This window comes from Glycine max, chromosome 6 (assembly GCF_000004515.6).
Source record: "Glycine max cultivar Williams 82 chromosome 6, Glycine_max_v4.0, whole genome shotgun sequence".
NCBI lineage: Eukaryota > Viridiplantae > Streptophyta > Magnoliopsida > Fabales > Fabaceae > Glycine > Glycine max.
The window spans coordinates 34648344-34658818 of record NC_038242.2 but is presented as its reverse complement, the minus strand read 5'-3'; positions in this window follow the sequence as shown (position 1 = coordinate 34658818).

Genomic DNA, 10475 nt, shown 5'->3' with positions numbered 1-10475 from the left:
TTTGAATAACAAATTTGGATAAAAGATTTTGATAACAAATTTGGATAACAGATTTCAATAACAGACATGATTTTTGCCAAAAAAAACAAAACGCCTCTAACAGATTTGAATAACAGATTTGGATAACAGATTTGAATAACAAATTTGGATAAAAGATTTTGATAACAAATTTGGATAACAGATTTCAATAACAGACATGATTTTTGCCAAAAAAAACCAAAATGCCTCTAACTACATCAAATTTGCGTTCAAAGATCAAACACCCACTTTTTTTTTCAAACTTTTTGCAACTCTTTTTTTTTGTTTATATATAATGCTTTCTTTTTGAAAATACATCTAGGATAATAGACTATTATTCAATCAATCAATCTCACCGGTCCAAATTCAATAGGCAATCAGGCAATTCGTTCAATAGGCAAATAGATTTGAAAGCCTACTAAACCCTAAATTCTTCAGTAAGCCAAATTTTCCCAAACAGAATTTGAATTAGAATTCAAACAGAATTTTTGACACAAAATCTAAAAGAAACAAGAACAAGAACGTAACAAGAACAAGAATGAAAATAAGAACGCAAACAAGAATGCAACAAGACGCAAACAAGAACACGGATAAGAATGCAAATAACAGAACAAAACATGAACCTGAGACAAATTACAAAGAAAAAAATGGATAGGATAGATCCTGTAACAAGAGTCAAAGCTCTGATACTAGATGATGTGAACCTTACTAGGAGTGGACCGCTTGATACAAGTTACAGAGTTTTGGATGACGCCACTTTCAATGAAGGAAGATAAGTCAGGATAGATGCCATAAGGATTACCTTGATAAGTCTAAGATTGGTTAAGCGAGGAACCTAGAGAGAAGTTCTCACAAAATTTTATCAAATGCCAAAAGTCCTTCTATTGAAAATTAAATCCATACATATAGTGTATCTGAACGAAAAAATAGAAATAGACATGGGCCTTCAAAACAGTTTGGGCAAAAATTACAACAAAAAATTATAAATAAAAAAAACACATTTGGCATGGGCCTTCAAATTAGTCTGGGCCTTCAACAACAATTAAAATTCTTGGTAGTGCCTCTACCTCTGGGCCTTCATCCTTCTCCATTTTGGCCTTGTTAAGTATGTCTGATACCATTTGTTGGAGGGTATCCACTGACTGTTTGGTTCTACTCCTAGTCATAGGTCCCAGTATTTGGGCAGTTTTAGGATTCTCATCACAAGAAGAAGGTCATGTCAACGATGGCCACTAGATGGAGGCAATTTAAGTCTTCCTTGACCACTAAATTTGTGTATGCTGATATTGAGGGTCAAGATAAACAGGATCCTTTTGTAAAATATGGTCTATATCCATTAACTTGGAAGGAATTTGTTGCAACCCGTAAGACCCCTAACTGGCAGGTTAGATGTCGATGTATTTTACTTTAAATTTCAATTGAAATATATTATTTCATTTGAATTAATGAGATAGAAATTCTATATGGTGTATCATAGGGAATCAGGAAAAAGGCACATGAAATTAAAAAATACAATGACTGCCCCCACTTACTGTCTCGTGGGATTATGATTTGCTTAAAAAAAAGCTATTAGATGAGAAAAGGAAGAAAATATAAGATGAGGCAATGCTGATTGAGATTAGACCATTGATTGAAGACCCTTCATCTCCCATTAAAAGACATGTGAAGTGGAAGCTGGCCTGCACAAAGCGATATAGGCAGATGACATCTCAGGCGACACAAGAAATATTTGATAAAATTGTGAGTTCATGCTTAAGATTTAACTTCAATAATTTTTTTTGTATAATAACAACAACCTCACTTGAGGTTTGTCTATGTCGTTCTTGTTATAAGACTCATTATAAGAACAGATGACACATGGTAGCTTTGTTCCCCATGATCGTGACGACATACTTAATACTGCCATTGGAGGACCGGAGCTGGAGCACGTAGGTCATGTTCGTGCAATGGGGTCTAGTGTGACAATCAGTCACAACTATGGAAGGGCATCACGTGGCTTCAACAATTCCTCTACATCCATCACCCAACAACACTTGGCTGAAATAATTGGAATCCTTAAAGAAGATTGGAAGAATGAGATAATCGGAAACCTTAAGGAAGAGTGGAAGAAGAAAACAAACTGAGTCTAGAGAAAATAAAACAAGAGTTGGAGGAAGCCATCAAAAATGAGTTATTCCAAAGGGGATCGCAGTACTCACCCCTGATTAAGGCGGATATATAGGTATTAGGTGCACGGGTGAGCACAAAGGAGAGCAATGCTGAAACTGTTGTCAATCCATTAGGGGGAGAATATGTTGTTCATGTGATACTGACTATGGGGTTGTATGATTGAAGCTTGCTTGAGAAGCTTCTATAGAGGTTGGATCTTTGAGCTTCAATGAGGTCCTTCAATGGTGATTTTCAATTGTGGAGATGCAGTGGAAGATAAAGAAGAAGAGGTGAGAGGAGGCGCCATCCACTAGGGAATAAGCCATGGAAGGAGGAGCTTCACCACCAAGAGAGTTCATTGGATAAGAAGCTTAGAGAGGAAGCTTCAATGGAGGAAAAGAATGAGAAAGATAGGGGAGGCACAAAATTGAAGGAGAAAAAGAGTGAGAGAAGCTGAACTTTGAAGTGTGTCTCACAAGTTTTACATTCATCAAAATTATGACAAGTGTTACACATGCTTCTATTTATAGCCTAGGTCACTAACTAAATGAAAGCTTCCTTGAGAAGCTTATTTGAGAAGCTTCCTTGAGAAGCTAGAGTTTAGCTACATACCCCCTCTAATAGCTAAGCTCACCTCCTTGAAAAGCTTCCTTGAGAAGCTAGAGCTTAGCTACACACACCCCTCTAATAGCTAAGCTCACCCCCATGCCAAAATACATGAGAATTCATAGCTACACACATCCCTCTAATAGCTAAGATCATCCCCATGCCAAAATACATGAAAATACAAAAAAAGTAACTACTACAAAGACTACTCATAATGCCCTGAAATACAAAGCTAAAACCTTATACTACTAGAATGGCCAAAATACAAGGTTAAAAAGAAGGGAAACCTATTCTAATATTTATAAAGAAGCGTGGACCTAACCTTGGCTCATGGGCTCAGAAATCTACCATGAGGTTTATGAGAATCCTAGGGCCTTCTTTAGTCGTTCTAGCCCAATTCTCTTGGAGTCTTCTAACCAATACCATTGGGGGTAGGATTGCATCATCCCCTCCCTCTTGGAAAGGATTTAACCTCAAATCCATAGGTTCTTGATACTCTAGGCTTCTTTTCTCAACACCTATAAAAAGAATAAAAACATATATATTAGTGGTGTTGGGTATGTTAGAGTAGGGTAAGGTCTGAAAACCCTTTTCCTGACCATCTTCCCATGAGAGAACATAGTTCCTCACCAACTCAATGAGTGGTGCTACAAGTATACAAAAATATGGGATAAACCTTTTGTAAAATTTTGTTAAGTCATGAAAGCCCCAAATTTTCCTTATACTTGGCGGAGTCGGCCACTCAGGAATGACCTATATTCTCTTAGGGTCCGTGGGAACCCCTTGATCACTATTTAAAAAATTATGGAAAGTAATGCAATAAAACATACATTTTTTTGTATTTCATGTTGATTATTCCTACAAAAAAGTACGACAAACCTAAGGTGTCCCATATGAGCACTTAGGTTTGTATTGAAACCAAAAATAAGAACAAACCTACCTAATGAGTCCCTATGTACATGAATCATGAAGATGTTGGGTGCATGAGTGATTTTACAAAAGAGGGTTGCACCACGCAACACATTCATCATATCACCTATTTTAGGAATTTGGTGCCTAATAATACCTATTTTGGGCACCAACAAAGCACAAGGATTTAAGCTCTTACGAACCAAACCCTCATCCAACAACTCCTTTACTTAAGGAATAACCTCAAGCCCAAGAGGTGTGGTAGTGCTAACAAGTGTCTTTTTACAAAGGAGAAGATGTGGAGGTTTTCTAAGAGGGACAATTTCTTTAATGTTTGTATTGTAAAATGACTTTCCTTCTTGGAGGAGACACTTACCTCCTTACACTCCTCCTTAACCATTATAGGTTGTCCTTCTTCTTGGGGGTAGATTTCTTCACTAGATTCTTCCCCTTTTGCTTCTTCACTTTCACTAGAGGAAGGTGAAGTAGTAGCCTCATCTTGGATACTATAAATGTCTTAGCCCCTCATAATCATGGTTTTCTTGGTGGGGCATTGAGAAGTAATGTTTCCTCTTCCAAGACATTTAAATCACTTTATAGAGCTAGTATTCTCTTGCATACTAGCCTTAAGGGGTTGTTTTTCTATTGCCTTCCTTTTATCATCTTTGGGCTTAGAAGGTGTCATCCCTAAGATGCCTTGACCTTGGTCTTTCTTTGTATAAGAGTGAGAGCCATAAGATTTTGAAGTAGACTTCCTTTTAAATTGTTGCTTTACCCTTATTTCCCAATCTAAGTAAGCCTCAATGGAGGAAAAGAATGAGAGGGAGGGGGGGGGGGGCATGAAATTGAAGGGGAAAAAGAGAGAGAGAGAAGTTGAACTTTGAAGTGTGTCTCACAAGTTTCACATTCATCAAAGTTATGACAAGTGTTACACGTGCTTCTATTTATAGCCTAGGTCACTAACTAAATGAAAGCTTCCTTGAGATGCTAGAGTTTAGCTACACACCCCCTCTAATAGCTAAGTTTACCTTTTTGAGAAGCTTCCTTGAGAAGCTAGAGCTTAGCTACACACAACCCTCTAATAGCTAAGCTCACCCCCATGCCAAAATACATGAAAATGCTTAGCTACACACACCCCTCTAATAGCTAAGCTCACCCCCATTCCAAAATACATGAAAATACAAAAAAGTCCCTACTACAAAGACTACTCATAATACCCTGAAATACAAGGCTAAAACCCTATACTACTATGATGGCCAAAATACAAGGCTATAAAGAAGGAAAACCTATTCTAATATTTACAAAGTCCATTTCATTGACTAATAATTAATATTCCTTATGATATACATCATTATCAATTTTCATTTGAAATGTTCAAAATAGGTTTATGGATGAGTGGAGTTCGGGCTTGGGTCATGGTTCGGTGTATGGATTCCTTGAGCCTTAGTCCATACATAATGCAAAGGATAGACGTGCTGAATGTCAACATTACATTGAAACAGGGGTGAAGGATTCCCAACGAGAGGTCTACCTAGGAGCTTACTTGAATCAGTAAGTAAAACTTATGAAATGCCTGTAAATAATGTTTACATTATAGTACCTAATTATTATCGAATTCATAGCCCATTGGCAGCAGGTTGTTTTGTGTCCTAGGAATAATGTTGTCGTCTAGTTCTGCTCATTGTGTAAGAAGTCTGATATTCATATCAAATCTGCAATAACAAGTTAAGTTTTGTGTTATAACTCATTTAATCTATTCTAAACTTGGATAGATAAATAATGTTGTTGTCATATATACGTTGATGTTTTTTTCCTAACCAGTGCAATAAAGACATTAAAGATTACTGTGGATGTAAAACTAATCATGCTGCTCCTCAGTGGATTGAAGTAAGGGTTAGTCTTTTAATAAATTCTTATTTTCGACTGCTGATGTTTTGTAACTTCGTAATTGTTAGATTCAATTATTTTTCATGTTGAATGTAGAGCCATGTTCAAAGCGAAAGCTATGAGTGTGGCTATTATGTCATGCATTGATTTCAAGAATGATTGGAGCATGGTATATTTACTTATTCTATCTAGAAAAGATTTAAGTTTAGAATAACAACTGAAAAGTGTTTGATTTGAGGTTTGACTTACAAATTAAGGGAACACGTGTACATGAAATGGGTAGTCATACATTGATACACAAAAAGTTTTATTCACCAGAAAATAATCATATAGAAAAGGTCAAACTATGGAAGCCCTTTTATCCTTGTTTTGATTTTTAGTGCATGTTGTCTATCATTTATGTCTTATTAAAGCTAATTTTCTTGCATAGTTGGAGATCTACATGGAGATCTTAAGCAAGCTAGGGTTGCACTTGAAATGGCTGGTGTATTGAGCTCTAATGGTCGAGACTCTTGGATTGGTGGAGAAATTGTATGCTCATTGTTTATCATAATGGATTGTTGTTCGCTTCCGGCAAGTGCACCGAATCACGCAAGTAGTATAAAATAGTAAGAACCGAGTATCGAACTCTCGGGAAACTTATGTTACTCGGTAAAGCTATTTCAATGAATAGGTGTCTAGTGTGAAAAGAGATGTGTTTACTATGAACAAGTGTGTAAAATAACTATTAAAAGGAAAAATCACGTGAGAAATGATGCGTAAAAACAAGTAGACGACATGTTGGTCTTCCTAATAGGTGCCTGATGTTAGAAGGATATTCTCTACTTAACAATGCTCATGCGTTCTATGGTGTCTCCTGAAATGCTAAACCCCAATTCCTCATGATAGTCTAGCCTAATCCTGATCAAGCCTCGTCCGCAGATTCCTCTTATTGGACTAAACTCGGCCAGGACCACATTAAGACAAACATACAACAACTAGGTTACCGTACCCCGATTCCTCGTGAAAATATGACAAACTAGACTTATCCAAGTGATCTTTTATATATATATATATATATACAATTAGCTTGCTCACTAGCTTTTCACTTTCATTTTCTTTTGACCTTATTACATCAGCACACATTTCCTTTGATTGCTTTTTTTTTTTAACACACAACTTATGTATTGTGTGTGATGATGCTTTATCTCTTTCTTTGCATCCCAATTAGTTCCACTCCCCCAAATTTGGGGTAAATTTTCCTTGAACCATATGCTCTCCTAGAATCTAAACAAGGTATCTGGAGATAATCATTCAGGTTCAGGGTTTAATTATTGACAAAATCATTCAGCTCACAAAGGGTGCAAATGATACAATTGTAATTCAAGATAAGCTTTTTGGTCAAAAGGCTTGTGTATGCACAATCATGGCCTTCATCATGTCCTCATTTATACATTTCATTCTAAAATTCAGAGATTGATGCAAAGATTATTACTCACAGATAGTCGTTCACTCACAGTTTATGTTCACACTCTCACCGGTTTTGGTTCAAGCTTTTCTTTCACAATCAATCTGTCTACTGACTAACAATTCTAAATGCAAGTTCACATTCTTGTTCTTTCTTTGTCTAACATACACACTTGCTCAAACTCATGAAAAGAAACACAAATTCCATCACAATCATGCATTCAATCCAAAATCAAACCATACACCAATTTTCACAAAAAGATAAAAGTGTTTTACTGCCATATCATCAAAATCAAGTCAAACTGTTCCATATGCTTCAGAATGAGCAAACCAACTACCCATAAATAAAACTAGCAGTGTATATAAACATAAAAGAAATATTGTACTGAAACCATAATCATAATAATAATAAACCAAAAAGCAAAAAGTATCATCAGGAATTTAGAACTCCTGTGACTGGTCCTGAGTGTCCTTTGTCTGAACATCCTCCTCATCTGTCAGATGAAGTACTTGAGTAGCTGAAGGAGAAATGTCCATAGCCAAGACTGGTGTGGTTGGGTCCTCTGGTTGGGTCCTCTTGGGTAGGTCCACCACTGGTGCAGGAGGCTCTGAAGTGGCCTCAAGGGATCTCTTAGGAGTGGCAACGACTACCTGTCTCACCTGTGTCTCACCTGCCTCCTCCCCTATAACAAATGGCTCGGGGATGGTCGCCTCAAATGACTCATCCTCCACATGCTGCGGTACCTGGGCTGTGGGACCTTCATCTTCCCTGTGAAGAGAAGGTTGGGTCCCGGGCCAGGCTACCATTTGCCTAAACTGCTCAACTGAAGGAATAGATCCTGGAGGCATCACCATCAGTAAACTTTGTAATAAAATGATTTGTCCCTGATGAATGCTCTGAAGCATGGCTTCAAAGCGCTGAGAATCTGTCTGAGCTGGGACAGAAGGAGCTGCAGAAGTGGATGTTGGAGTAGGAGCTGCAGAAGTGGAAGGAAGCTCAGCTGGCCTCGCCCTCACCCTCCTAGCCCCTCGGATAGAAACTGTTAGATCCTCGAGATTCCAACAGTTCTTCTTGATTTAGGCCAAGTTAATGACCGGGCTAAGGCGCTCAAAAGTAAGGCTGTCAGAGACAACCCCTCTGGCTCTACATAATGCGGTGATCAGAGCAAGAAACCCATCTCTAAAAGTGTTAGACAGGGCTATAGAAGTCATTTGGCCAGAAATAAGAGCTCCTATGTTCATGTCCATGCGAGAGACTAGGCCAAAGATCAGCCTAGCTTTGTCCACTATCAGATCAGAGGTATGTGATGTGGGGGCCAGGTTGGAGTATGAGAGAACACTCCACACCTGAGCTAGAGTAGTCAAATCCTTCATGAGAATCTTCCCAAGATGACCCTCAGTGTTCAAGATGAACCCTCGGCCTGGTATGCATAAGGCAGCCTCAATCTCTTTGTAATCTGTGGGCAACCTGCAGTATCTGGAGTATATGGGTAAAGTTTCACCTTCTGCCAATACCATAGGTGTCTCCAAGAATGTGTTGAGATTGTCAGCATCAATCTTCACTAAATGGCCTCTGACTCTGGATTGCTTTGGTGAAGGTCCCTCAAAGTTGTATAAGTTTGCATAGAACTCTTTCACCAAAGCCAAGTCTATGCTCCCATCAACCAAATTGGTGAGGCATTTATGGAAATTACGCCTCTCCAATTCAATTTTAAAATCATCTAGCTCAGTGTGATAGAGTTCTACCTTCCTCTTAGGCAAGATGTTTCTCCCCAAGACATTGTATGTGTACCGGTTCCAAGCATCTATGGAGGAAAATCTCCTTGTATCATATTGTGTTGTGGGTCTTGAACCAATACTTTTGCGTTTTCTAGAAGCCATATGCATATGAAGGAACCAAACAGTTAAACAAGACACAATTTGTTCAAATTCAAAAACTGAAAAATAAAACTGAAAAAGGCACTGGCGGCTTAGCGAGACATGGTCCGCTTAGCTAGCCTTCACAAAAAACAAACTACCGCTTAGCAACATGTGAAGCTGCTTAGCGGAAGTTGAAGAAATTCAGCTTCTACATAATTGGCTTAGTTGGCAAGTACCCGCTAAGCCTAAGGTCTGCCGCAAGGATTTGAGCTAAGCTCCTTAGAGGCTGCGCTTAGCAGCATCATACAGTTCAATAAAATACTAAGTATGGGGGCTTAGCGAGCGGGGCTCACTTAGCTCGATGGATGCCGTAACGAAATACGCTTGGCTCAGGGAAGCTCGGCTTAACACGCGACTATCAACAAAAAAATTGACTAAGTTACCTGGGCTTAGCGATTCAGCCTCGCTTAGCCACAGGCATCTTAGCAAGAGGATGAGTGTTCATCCTCAAAAGATGAACTCGCTTAGTGCAATAGGCGTGCTTAGCGAGTTCTTCCGAGAACACGTATACTCAATGAATACTAATGAACTCGCTTAGCGCAGCATGCTCGCTTAGCGAGTTCATCGCGTTTTCCAGAAAACACAGTTCGTTTTCTTGCACATTTTAAGCCTCTAAAAGGCTTATCAGACATGCAATGTTCCCAAAATAATCAATACAGTACAAACGTATATAAAGTCCTAACCTTAAACTATTTCTGAAAAAGCATTAAAACCCTAAAAATCTAAAGCTAAATGTAAGGTTTTCTACCCTAAAGTTCAAACAAGAAAACGAGAAAAGGAAGTAAGGAACTTGTATCGTTGATGCTTTGTGATTGGAGTTTGATAATGCAAAAAGAAAGTGCTGATGCAAAATGTGCAAAATTTTGGAGAGAGAGAATGCAGAGAAGAAGCTTGTGAATTCTGGCAATTGTGAGTGTAACTGTCGTTACACTTAAGCAGTTTTCGAGACTGCCGCTTAGCGGACCGTTGCGCTAAGCGAGCCAGAGAGATGTTTGGTTTCTCAGCGAGGCTCACTTAGCGGATCTGCGTGCTTAGCCGATGTTTCAAATTCAAAATCAGTTTTTTTTTTTTGAACACACAAAAGGCTTGGCTTAGCGCTCGGATAAGACCGCTTAGCAAGTTATGCAGATCAAAAAACCTGTAACTCTTGCTAAGCCGGGCTCTCTGCCGGCTTAGCTAAAATGATGCATTTTAAGTACAAAGGAGAGACCGCTTAGCTGATAAGGAATCACTTAGCGCTTACATTGTCGCAAGGAATTCAGCTTAGCCGCCATGACTGGCGCTTAGCTCCATGAACCCCAGTTATGGCCGCAAAGAAATGAGCTTGGCGGCAACTAGTCGTGCTTAGCCAAACAATACACTACGCTTAGCGGTTAGGCTGTCGCTTAGCTGAATTCAGATCGAATTGAAATTGGCTTAGCTCAGTCGTGGCCAGCTTAGCGGACCAAATAAGCCTCAGATGCAAGGGTTGATCGCTAAGCGCTTGAGACTCGTGGCTTAGCGCATGAACAAAGATGCGCTTAGCGCGACGCTTGCACTTA